Source organism: Hemitrygon akajei, chromosome 18 (genome assembly GCF_048418815.1).
Source record: "Hemitrygon akajei chromosome 18, sHemAka1.3, whole genome shotgun sequence".
NCBI lineage: Eukaryota > Metazoa > Chordata > Chondrichthyes > Myliobatiformes > Dasyatidae > Hemitrygon > Hemitrygon akajei.
In genome coordinates, this window is record NC_133141.1 from 38883422 (window position 1) to 38896749 (window position 13328).

Genomic DNA, 13328 nt, shown 5'->3' on the forward strand with positions numbered 1-13328 from the left:
TAGTTCTATTATGTAGTGTGTATATAATGAGTTGGAGTTTATAGCTAAGCAGGAAGTTGAGTTGTGTTCTTAATATTTCAGTAATATAGTAAATATGTTGTTTCTTTACATAATACATTACGAGTTATATGTAAGAAGTATGTGAATGGCATATGTTATTATGCCACCACGTCATATGCAAGTGGCTCACTAAAAGGAAAACTAAGTAGACAAGTTCATCCCGGCTCCTGTGTTTTTCTTTTGTTCAGTTTCTGGAGTTACAAAATATAACACCCATCATGATTTTAAAAATCTCTATCCAATCCCCTACAAGTAGAGCTACCACAAAAATGCAGTTGCATTCCTCTGCACTGTAATCATTCTAATGAAAGCTGTACCTTTTCTAAAACCTCTATATCTTTCTCAAGTTATGCACACAGAACTGGTTACAATATTCCATTTGTATCTGAAACACTGTTTTACAAAGATTTGTTATTATTTCCTTGCTTTTGGGGTTATTTCTCTGTTTACAAAGCTCCGGATGCCTCATTGCTTAGTTTTGTAAGTCCTGAAGAAGGGTCTCAGCCCAAAACATCGATTGTTTATTCCCCTCCATAGATGCTGCCTGACCTGCTGAGTTCCTTCAGCATTTTGTGTGTGTTGCTCTGGATTTCCAGCATCTGCAGAATCTCTTGTCTTTATATATTATAAGGCCAGTCTGTACATGTGGGTTTAGGAAATCATAGTCTTACGGTTCAAAATGAGGTTAGCAGTCTCCATGCATCACACCATTGCATGCGCAGACAATAGGGATGTCAAATCCCAAAATTTTCAGTGCACACAGCGTTGCCAGTTGTGAGAATATTCCACAATACAACACATGTGCACATTGGTTTGTTTTACCGCTTTCCCAACCTGGCTTGCAATATTTCATTCCACGGAGTTAGGTCTTGATGAAAACCCTATTACGTGACACCTCTTCAGCATTGTTTGGTCGCTCATACACCTCATTTCCCTAATTCAGAGGCAGCAAACCTATGGCGCATCCGACCAAGATAGCATGCATAAAAATTTTGTTGGCACACGGCATGCAGTGCCACCCCTTGGTTCTTTAAACCCCACCGATAAAAATAGATACTTAATGATTATCTTTACCGCCAAATGAAGCAGCAAATGACTCGGCGATGGGGAATATGTTAAAGAATCACACGTAGAGTGTGCTCCTTTTTGACAGTTTTCCAGAGAAAGAAAAAATTACTATGGCATGCAAAGAATTTTTTAGAAGGTTACCACCAATTTGGCCACACGCTGTCAGAAAGGTTTGTCTGCCCCTACCCTAATTGATTATGTTAGTTAGCCTTGTGTTGGGTTTTACAAATCTATGTTGGCTCTCTGTAATCAATCCACACTTGACCAAGTCTCTACTAATTCTGGCTCTGCTGTACCATGCTTTCAAGATACATACATCTTCAGCCTCACATCCATCTTCACCTCCGTCAACAGGAAGACATTGCAGACAATCCTTCTCACAAATTCATTCTCTTTCTATGTCTGCGATACTCTGAGAGACCCTTTAAGGTACAGCACTGGAGTAGGTAATGTGGCTAAGAAGTACTGAACAACAAACAAAATGCTGGAGGAGCTCAGCAGATTAGGTAGCACCTATGGAGAAGAATAACAGGTCAATATTTAAGGCCAAGACCCTTCATCAGGAAGGGTTAGGGCCCGAAATATTGACCTTTTATTCTTTTCCATTGATGCTACCTAATCTGCTGAGCTCCTCCAACATTTTATGTGTGCTATTCTGGATTTCCAGAATCCGTTGTGTATATGAAATACTGACCTTCATTAGTCAGCGTATTTAATACAGATGTAGGGAGATTATGCTTCAACTTTATAAAACCTATCAGATTTCAAATGTAAAATATTCGTTACTTGATAGAGTGGCTTTCAATTTCCATGTGCTCCCTTGGATCCCTAAGGAAATAAATGTTTAAATTAATATTCATTATTTTATTAACTCATTTTCTTTCATATATTTTAAAATCAAGAGATAAAACATGGTTCGAAGGTTTAATGGACATGTGCATAATGTACAAATCAATATCTTAGGATAAATAAGTATTGTTACGAACCCCGTAACTGGGTCACTTACCAGCAAAGATAGAGAGGTCCGTTGAAGTCTGATGGTACTATCTTTAACAGTATTTATTGGTAAAAATACACAAAAATAATATCAATGCAAACATACATATAATATACGTTGTCAATACTAAATCTAAAAGTGCGGGTATAATAATAATCAATAAGAAATAGCTCTATCGTTGTCTAGGGGATAATGTATTGTCCGATGGAAATATAAAAGTCACTCAAATTCATTCAGGCTGCAGCCTTTGGTTGGAGTCAAGAGAGAGTTTTAGAAACTTGCCAGTTTTTCCGTTTTTATGATGTCGATCCTTCCAGAGTTCCGTTGGTGTTGATTTCTCCTTTAGCTAAAGCCGTTCTTCCGTGGTAAGGCCCCAATCCCGGCAAAGGGAAAGGACGCACGCGGGCCCCCACCGGCTGTTGCTATTAAACGCTGTCACGGGATTTCTAGCGTCTCTCCTGGTGCGTCTGAAGGGGTTGTTCCCCAGACCCTCTTTTATCCTTACTCACGGGGTCTCAGATGTCAATCAGGTTGGGATGATGCAATCCCTCAACCAGCCCACGTTGCTCATTCCCTGAGGGCTTCAATGAATAGTACAGTACTCAATACACAATTCTGTCTCCAAGAGACAATAGTCGTTATCAATGGTTCCGCCTTTCTGGGGGCCAGGACACATTCCAAACACTTGTGGATTCTGCGTGTCTCTCTCTCATTTCCTGAGTCCCAGACCCGAATTAATAGCGATCTTGTGATTCTCAAAAAGGAGGGGGCTACTTTGTACCCTTCGGCCCCTCAGAGTTGTGGCACATTCGTAACACTATGTATTATTTTAAGTCGTGAAAGTGCTGGAGAGATTCCTGTGGATTATTGTGCAGTTGAAGAACATGGACATGAACATTGCCTGTTTAAGCTATCATTGTTCATCTAAGTCAGGGCAGCAACACTACCTACTATAACTAACCTCAATATCCTTACCACAGACTAGCCAACAAGTAAACTATGGAGAGTGGAAATATGATTTATGATACTGTTTATTTAGACCATAAGACATATGAACAGAATTAGCCCATACTGCCCATCAAGTTTTCTCTGTCATTCCATCATGGTCTGTTTATTATCCCTCTCAACCCCAAGCTCCTGCCTTTTCACCATAACACAATGATTCGGCCTCCACAGCTACGAATTTCACAGATTCACCACCCTCTGGCTAAAGACATTTCTCCTCAACTCTGTTCTGAAGGTACATCCTTGTATTCTGAGGCGCTACCCTTTGGTCCTAAGCTCTCCCATTATAGGAAACATCCTCCACAAGTCCGCTTTATCTAGACTTTAAACATTTAAAGACATTTGTAAGGGATATGGGCCAAATGCAGGCAAATGGGAGTAGCTTAGATGGGCACATTGGTTTGCATAGATAAGTTGGAGTGAAGACCTGTGCTGTATTGCTCTATAACTCTAGGTGATTGGAAGTTCAATTTGAATCGAGTGAAAGGAAATAATGACCATTTCTTGCTTGTTTCTTGCTTCTTGCTTGCTTCCATCACTCTAGAAATTGGAATGGGCATTTCCTGTCATGAGCTGCTCACACTCTGATGCAATGCCTGCTTCAAATCATCATTCCCTGTGATTTTTCCTGCAGCTCATTTAGGAGCAAAGTAGGTGACATTAACCACATTGGTATGAGCATTGATCATTGTCTGTCACTCCCAATGCAACTATGATATAACAGCTCTTCGCCAGGCTGAGGCCAAAAAAGAGAAGTCACTTCACTTACTTCTATCTCTTGGAGTCTGTACATCCAGCACTGATCTAAAACCTCCTGCCTGCACCTTTGCTCACCTGAAGTTCCTACTCTCCAATCCTCTCCAACCAGTGTTGACCTATCACAAAGTGCCAATTGTCCAATGAACAAAGAAAGCCCTCCTCCTCCCTCCTGGGCCTCAATAGATGCTTTGAACAAACAGGTATGTTAGGTTCTTCACGTTTGAATAGTAGCATAACTGTTAGCATAGTGCTATTACATCACCAGCGACTCGGGCTCAATTCCACCGTTGTCTGTAAGGAGCTTGCATGTTCTTGCTGTGACCACGTGAGTTTCCTCCGAGTGCTCGGATTTCCTCCCACATTTTCCTCCCACAAAGAAGTACAGCTTAGTAGGTTAATTGGTCACATGGGTTTAATGGGTGGCATGAGCTTGTTGGGCTGGAAGGGCTTGTTACTGTGCTGTATCTCAAAAGAAATAAATTCAGTATAAGGGTATTGTAGACTGTGGAACAAAATTCTCATTGATGGAAGGGAAGAGAGAGAGAGAGAGAGTGGGAGTGAGAATGAGAGTGAGAGAGAGACTCTCAGAGAAAGAAGAGAGAAAGAGATAGCCAAGTGTCAGAAAGAGAGAGGTTGTCAGAGAAAGAGAGAGGAGAGGGAGAGTTAGAGCCAGAGAGAGAGAGTCAAAGAAAGAAAGAGAGGAGCAAAAGAGCGGAGAAAGGAAGGGAGGGGAGGAGGAGGGAGACAGAGAGAGAGATAGAGAGAGGGAGAGAGGCAGAGAGAGAGAGAGAACCAACTGGCTTGGGCAAATTTTTTTGTTTATGTTATTTCTATAAACTTCTGACTGCATGGAAATGTCATTTAATTAAAGGAGAGAAAAAAATAATTGTTTGCTTGATGAACACATCACATGGAGTCATATGTGAAATATTTTCTGTGACTTTTTTGGTTAATCTCCTAACTGTACATAAAATGGGATTTTATTGATGCCCAGTGCATGACTCATGCTGCTGCCATAGCAACCTGCTCACCAAATCTGACGGGTTTTATAAAAGAACAAACATACTGTTCATGGGGCAAATCTGTATGAAAATTGCTCAAATCATTTCAAAATATTAGTGGTCGATAAAGCAATTAGATGGCTGTTCCAAACTGGGAAGATATTTAAAGGGGATTTTAAAAAGCACCACAAAACCCCACAATAGCATTTCGTCTTCCCCGTTTTCCCCTTAACTTTTCCGGTCACTGTGTTTTCAGTCTATCTATTTGCAGAAGACATGTCAATAAATGATGTACTGATGGATAGCAGTCCAGGAGAACTCTTAGAGTGAAGTGCTACCTATGACAAGATTCTCAATAAAATAGCTATGGCTTGTTCAAAATAAAGTCTAACTAAATGTAAAATTTCCAGGTCAACATGTCCATCCTCTTCTAAAATGAGAGAAAATATGAATTGTTATTGTTCATTTTGATGAGTTCACTAACATAATTATACTCCCCTGGGTCCTTTCATTGTCCACCCTGTATGTCTGAGTACTTTACCATACTTTCTTTAGCATGACATGATTTACCTGACTGTTGGATGGCTAGTTTGCAACCTTCTCGTCTACTGAGAGGAATTAGATTCTTCCTTGAACAGATCTATAAAGGGGGTGTTGAAGTGAATCAGAATCAGGTTTAATATCACTGGCAGATGCCATGATATTGTTGCTTTGTGTCAGCAGTACATTTCAATGCATAATAATAAAAACTATAAATTACAATAAAAAGTATCTATAAAAACAAAACTTTAATTTAATAAGTAATACAAAAAGAGAGGAGAAAAATATTGAGGTAGTGTACATGGGTTCATTGCCCATTCAGAAATCCGATGGTGGAGGGGAAGAAGTTGTTCCTGAAACATTTGAGTGCGCACCTTCAGACTCCTGTACCTCCACCTTGATGGCAGCAATGAGAAGAGGGCATGTCCTGAGTGATGGGGGTCCTTAATGATGGTTACCATCTTTTGAGGCATCGCCTTTTGAACGCATCCTTGATGCTGGGGAGGCTAGTGGGCATGATGGATCTGGCTGAGTTTACAACTTTCTGCAGTTTTCTCCGATCTGTGCCGTGCCCCTCCCATACCAGACAGTGATGCAATGAGTTAGAAAGCTCTCCATGGTACACCTGTAGAAACTTGCAGTTGTCTTTAGTGACACACCAATTTTTCTTAAACTCCTAATATAGCCACTGTCATGCCTTCTTGGGAATTGCATTAATCTGTTGGGCCCAGGATAGTTCCTCAGAGGTGTTGATACCCAGGAACTTGGAACTGCTTACCCTTTACATTTCTGACCCCTCGATGAGGACTGGTGTGTGCTCCATCGACTTCCCCTTCCTGAAGTCCACAATCAATTCCTTGGTTTTACTGATGTTGAGTGTGAGGTTGTTGCTGCGATACCACTCAACCAGCTGATCTATCTCGCTCCTGTACCCCTCCTCGTCACTATCTGAAATTCTGCCAACAATAGCTGTGTCATCAGCAAATTTATAGATGGCATTTGAGCTGTGCCGAGCCACACAACCAGTGTCCACATGGATGGGGACATGGTCGCAATTGCTCCTTGGGTCATCTGCATCTTATGCTGGCGGAATAGGTGACCAAAATGTCATTGACCTGTGCAGATTTTCTTGAGGGTTATTGACTACTTTCCAGAGAGGTCTAAACCAGGGACTACCGCTGAAGGGGATGTTCCTGCATTAAGCATGTCCTATGTTTCGCTCCTTTTGGATGACAGGCTTGTGGCAATGGTTACTGTTACCCAGACTGTCCTGTATGATTTTATATGATGATATAATCATGAGATTGTCAGGTCGGGTAATGTGAACCATCAGTGGTCCCACGTAACTGGAATCCCTGACACCACCAGTAAGGGGGCTGAATCTTTACCCCTGCAGAGGCAGCAGAGATATCTTGAAATTCTAACCGAGTGCTGAATGCTCACCTGTACTATGTTGTGGAATATTACTCACAACCGGAAGCTCGGTAAACATTGAAAATTTTGGGGTTTTACATCCTCATTGTCTGCACTTGTAATGGTGTGATGCATGGAGACTGCTGACCTCGGTTACAGCTGTAGGACTATGATTTCCTGAACTATGATTTTCTAAACCACACTCACCTTGCTTTCTGTCCCGTGACTTGGAATTGAACGCACTTGAGACTTATGCAGCTAACTATGCATAAAACAAGTGCAGGCAACAAAGTCTGTGTCCTCGTGTGCAATCTCTCTTCAGCCAGGAGCTCTTGAAGTAGCAGGTTCTAACACATCTTTCATTTCACCCCTCCTGATGAAGGGTTTTGGCCTGAAACGTCGTCACTACCTCCTCCCATAGATGCTGTCTGGCTTGCTGAGTTCTGCCAGCATTTTATGTTTTTTATTTTTTTTACATCTTTCATTAAGGAGGCTTCTTTGTGGCAGATTTGTTCTTGGAAGCATGTGGTATCAATCAAACGGGACAGGTATCACAAGCCTTCAAGTACTTATAGTATTTGTTTATTGAGGTACAGTGTGGAATAGGCCTTTCCAGCCCTTGGAGCCACGCCACCCAGCATTCCCCAGTTTAATCCTAGCCTAATTTACAATGACCAATTAATCTACCAACTGGTACGTCTTTGGACTGTGGGAAGAAACCGAAGCACCTGGAGGAAACTCACGGGATCACAGAAAAAAAGGACCAACTCCTTATAGGCAGTGGCAGGAACTGAACGTGGTCGTCTGTACTGTAAAGCGTTGTGCTAACCGCTATGCTACTTTGCTGTAATCACAAAATATTCCAATGATGCTGGAAATTCAGAGCAACACACACACACAAAATGCTGGAGGAACTCAGCAGGTCAGGCAGCATCTCTGGAGAAGAATAAAGAGTTGATGTTACAGCCCAAACTGCTGTGAGTTCCTCCAGCATTTTGTGTGTGTTGCTACAAATATCATCATATTATCAGAGTTTGGGAAAGTTGGTATGTCCCTGTTGACCATCACTATTTTTATAGATGCACCCACAGAAAGCATCCAATCCAGATGCACCAAGGCTTGGTATGGCATCTACTCTGCCCAATACTACAAGAAACTGCGGTGATTTGGGGCATAATTTGGCATATCACAAGGACCTACAATATTGGGCTTACATTACAGAAAGGATGAATGGGTCAACCAATGAAGAATGCCTTTAAACCGAAGCAGAAAGCAGCTGATTGGGCAATTGAGGTCAGGTGACCAAGCAGTTTGAAAAGCTCAAACAAATAAATAGAGGGTTACCTCAAGCGGAGTGGCCTGTGGAAAGCGGCCTTGCTTATAGGCATTGCTTGGGACCATGGAGTGTTTTTAGGTCTGGGTCTGGGCCTTTGATCTGGAAAATGTGAGTAGTGTTAAAGGAAAACGTGAGTAGTGTTAAAGCTGTGGAAAGTGGTGATGCACCATCAATAACTCTCTGAGACGTGTGGCGAGATATCGGCTTTATTGACTGGAAGAAAGAACAAGCAGTAGTTGACCACCATACTACATCCTGGAGACTGAGGGCCGGGCTCAGGCCTCAATCGCCTTTATACTGGGGTCTGTGGGAGGAGCCACAGTCAGTGGGAGGGGCCACAGGAGCAGTCAGCAGAGGACGTGTCCAGACAGGTATATGTAGTTACCACAAGTGGCCAGTGAGTGAGTGGGCCAGTGAAGGAGTGGAGATTTGAGGCTTTGACTCGAGAGATTCTGGCAGTTTTGGCAGTTGGACTGTGCAATCAAGTCAATCAAGATTTGAATATCTCAGCAGAAAGCCGTCGATTAGACAATCAAGATTTGAATAGCTCAGACTCAGCAGAAAGCAGCTGATTGGGCAATCGAGGTCAGGTGACCAAACAGTTTGAAAAGCTCAAATTTGTTAACTTAGCAGCAGCAGTTCAATGCAATACATAATCTAGCAGAGAGAGAAAAAAATTTCACGTCACATGCCGGTGATAATAAACCTGATTCCAATTCTGAGACAGTGGCTGGCCTGTTCAAAGCCTCAAATCTCCACTCCTTCACTGGCCCACTCACTCACTGGCCCCAGGGGACTCCTGCACTAGCTGCCTACTGCTACACTGTCTAGTGGCCACCCCTTCCCTTTCTGCCTGTGTAGCCTCAAATCTCCACTCCTTCACTGGCCCACTCACTCACTGGCTGCTTTCCACAGGCCGCTCCACTTGAGGTAACCCTCTATTTATTTGTTTTCAAAAGCTGGGGTCATCTCCCTCCTAAACAGATATACTGTTTTGGATACTGTTGGGGGAGATGTCTCATCAGGGGAAGGCAGCAGCAGCTGAGTTCATTGCACCATGGGTGGCTCTGCGGCACAGGAGGGAAGGAAAAGGAGTGAGAGAGCTATAGTGATAGGGGATTCGATTGTAAGGGGAATAGATAGGTGTTTCTGCGGCCGCAAACGAGACTCCAGGATGGTATGTTGTCTCCCTGGTGCAAGGGTCAAGGATGTCTCTGAGTGGCTGCAGGACATTCTGGAATGGGAGGGTGAACAGTAAGTGGTCGTGGTGCACATAGGTACCAACGATATAGGTAAAAAATGGGATGAGGTCCTACAAGGTGAATTTAGGGAGTTAGGGGATAAACTAAAAAGTAGGACCACAAAGGTAATAATCGCTGGATTACTACCAGTGCCACGTGCTGGTCAGAGTAGAAATAGGAGGATATTTCAGATGAATATGTGGCTTGAAAAATGGTGCAAGGGGGAGGGATTCAAATTTCTGGGGCATTGGAACCAGTTCTGGGGGAGGTGGGACCGGTATAAACAGGACGGTCTGCACCTGGGCTGGACTGGAACCAATGTCCTAAGGGGAGTGTTTGCTACTGCTGTTCAGGAGGCTTTAAACTAATGTGGTAGGGGATGGGAACAAGTGCAGAGAGACAGAGGGGTGTAAAATGAGGGTAGAAGCAAAAAGTAGTAAGGTGAAAAGTAAAAGTGGCAGGCAGGCAAATCCAGGGCAAAAAGCAAAAAGCGCCACTTTTCAACATAATTGTATAAGGGCTAAGAGTGTTGTAAAAACAAGCCTGAAGGCTTTGTGTGTCAATGCGAGGAGCATTCGTAACAAGGAGGATGAATTGAATGTGCAGATAGTTATTAATGAATATGATATAGTTGGGATCACAGAGACATGGCTCCAGGGTGACCAAGGATGGGAGTTCAACATCCAGGGATATTCAATATTCAGGAGGGATAGACAGGAAAGAAAAGGACGTGGGGTAGCATTGCTGGTTAGAGAGGAGATTAACGCAATAGAAAGGAAGGACATTAGCCTGGAGGATGTGGAATCGATATGGGTAGAGCTGCATAACACTAAGGGGCAGAAAACGCTGGTGGGAGTTGTGTACAGGCCACCTAACAGTAGTAGTGAGGTTGGGGATGGCATTAAACAGGAAATTAGAAATGCGTGCAATAAAGGAACAGTAGTTATAATGGGTGACTTCAATCTACATATAGATTGGGTGAACTAAATTGGTAAGGGTGTTGAGGAAGAGGATTTCTTGGAATGTATGCGGGATGGTTTTCTGAACCAACATGTTGAGGAACCAACTAGAGAGCAGGCCATTCTAGATTGGGTATTGAGCAATGAGGAAGAGTTAGTTAGCAATCTTGTCGTGTGAGGCCCCTTGGGTAAGAGTGACCATAATATGGTGGAATTCTTCATTAAGATGGAGAGTGACATAGTTAATTCAGAAACAAAGGTTCTGAACTTAAAGAAGGGTAACTTTGAAGGTATGAGACATGAATTAGCTAAGATAGACTGGCAAATGATACTTAAAGGGTTGACGGTGGATATGCAATGGCAAGCATTTAAAGATCGCATGGATGAATTACAACAATTGTTCATCCCAGTTTGGCAAAAGAATAAACCAGGGAAGGTAGTGCACCCGTGGCTGACAAGGGAAATTAGGGATAGTATCAAGTCCAAAGAAGAAACATATAAATTAGCAAAAAAAAGCGGCACACCTGAGGACTGGGAGAAATTCAGAGACCAGCAGAGGAGGACAAAGGGCTTAATTAGGAAAGGGAAAAAAGATTATGAGAGAAAGCTGGCAGGGAACATAAAAACTGACTGTAAAAGCTTTTATAGATACGTGAAAAGAAAAAGATTGGTCAGGACAAATGTAGGTCCTTTACAGTCAGAAACAGGTGAATTGATCATAAGGAACAAAGACGTGGCAGACCAATTGAATAACTACTTTGGTTCTGTCTTCACTAAGGAGGACATAAATAATCTTCCGGAAATAGTAAGGGACCGAGGGTCTAGTGAGATGGAGGAACTGAGGGAAATACATGTTAGTAGGGAAGTGGTGTTAGGTAAATTGAAGGGATTAAAGGCAGATAAATCCCCAGGGCCAGATGATCTGCATCCCAGAGTGCTTAAGGAAGTAGCCCAAGAAATAGTGGATGCATTAGTGATAATTTTTCAAAACTCCGTAGATTCTGGATTAGTTCCTGAGGATTGAAGGGTGGCTAATGTAACCCCACTTTTTAAAAAAGGAGGGAGAGAGAAACCGGGGAATTATAGACCGGTTAGTCTGACATTGGTGGTGGGGGAAATGCTAGAGTCGGTTATCAAAGATGTGATAACAGCACATTTGGAAAGAGGTGAAATCATCGGACAAAGTCAGCATGGATTTGTGAAAGGAAAATCATGTCTGACGAATCTTATAGAATTTTTTGAAGATGTAACTAGTAGAGTGGATAGAGGAGAGCCAGTGGATGTGGTATATTTAGATTTTCAAAAGGCTTTTGACAAGGTCCCACACAGGAGATTAGTGTGCAAACTTAAAGCACACGGTGTTGGGGGTATGGTATTGATGTGGACAGAGAATTGGTTGGCAGACAGGAAGCAAAGGGTGGGAGTAAACGGGACCTTTTCAGAATGGTAGGCAGTGACTAGTGGGGTACTGCAAGGCTCAGTGCTGGGACCCCAGTTGTTTACAATATATATTAATGATTTAGACAAGGGAATTAAATGCTGCATCTCCAAGTTTGTGGATGACACGAAGCTGGGCGGCGGTGTTAGCTGTGAGGAGGATGCTAAGAGGATGCAGGGTGACTTGGATAGGTTAGGTGAGTGGGCAAATTCATGGCAGATGCAATTTAATGTGGATAAATGTGAGGTTATCCACTTTGGTTGCAAGAACAGGAAAACAGATTATTATCTGAATGGTGGCCGATTAGGAAAAGGGGAGGTGCAACGAGACCTGGGTGTGATTGTACACCAGTCATTGAAGGTGAGCATGCAGGTACAGCAGGCAGTGAAAAAGACAAATGGTATGTTGGCATTCATAGCAAAAGGATTTGAGTACAGGAGCAGGGAGGTTCTACTGCAGTTGTACAAGGCCTTGGTGAGACTGCACCTAGAATATTGTGTGCAGTTTTGGTCCCCTAATCTGAGGAAAGACATTCTTGCCATAGAGGGAGTACAGAGAAGGTTCACCAGATTGATTCCTGGGATGGCAGGGCTTTCATATGAAGAAAGACTGGATCGACTAGGCTTATACTCACTGGAATTTAGAAGATTGAGGGGGGATCTTATTGAAACGTATAAAATTCTAAAGGGATTGGACAGGCTAGATGCAGGAAGATTGTTTCCGATATTGGGGAAGTCCAGAACGAGGGGTCACAGTTTAAGGATAAAGGGGAAGCCTTTTAGGACCAAGATGAGGAAAAACTTCTTCACACAGAGAGTGGTGTATCTGTGGAATTCTCTGCCACAGGAAACAGTTGAGGCCGGTTCATTGGCTATATTTAAGAAGAAGTTAGATATGGCCCTTGTGGCTAAAGGGATCAGGGGGTATGGAGAGAAAGCAGGTACAGGGTTCTGAGTTGGATGATCAGCCATGATCATACTGAATGGCGGTGCAGGCTCGAAGGGCTGAATGGCCTACTCCTGCACCTATTTTCTATGTTTCTAACCATTCTGGAACAGAGCTTAAATCCCATGCTATTTGCAAAGGGCCTTCTAATTCTGCAATATTGAAGGAGGGATATCGCTTTTGCTGTGCTCAGTATATCATGTTGAAAACACACAAACCTCCCTGCAGAACTCCACAACATGCACAGAGAATGGGGTGTAAAATCCCATGAGGTGCAACTCCGAGTTGCCAGTTGTAAGGAAATTTTTATTGCACAGTGCATATAAAACTTCTGCTACATGTTATGAAACCTCAAGCTTGTAAAATTTCAGTACATGTTTAACTATGATCAGGGTTATTGCTGGCTTTATACTTTTAGTGAGAGACTGACAGCAGAATAATAATACATGATAAACTATTGTGTACTTCAAATTCCCATCTTTAAACCTGAAGCCTACAGTATACCTTTTAGTACTGGCCATCCCCAGTTTATGAATGCCCAACATGGACAAATCAGCTCTCAAAAC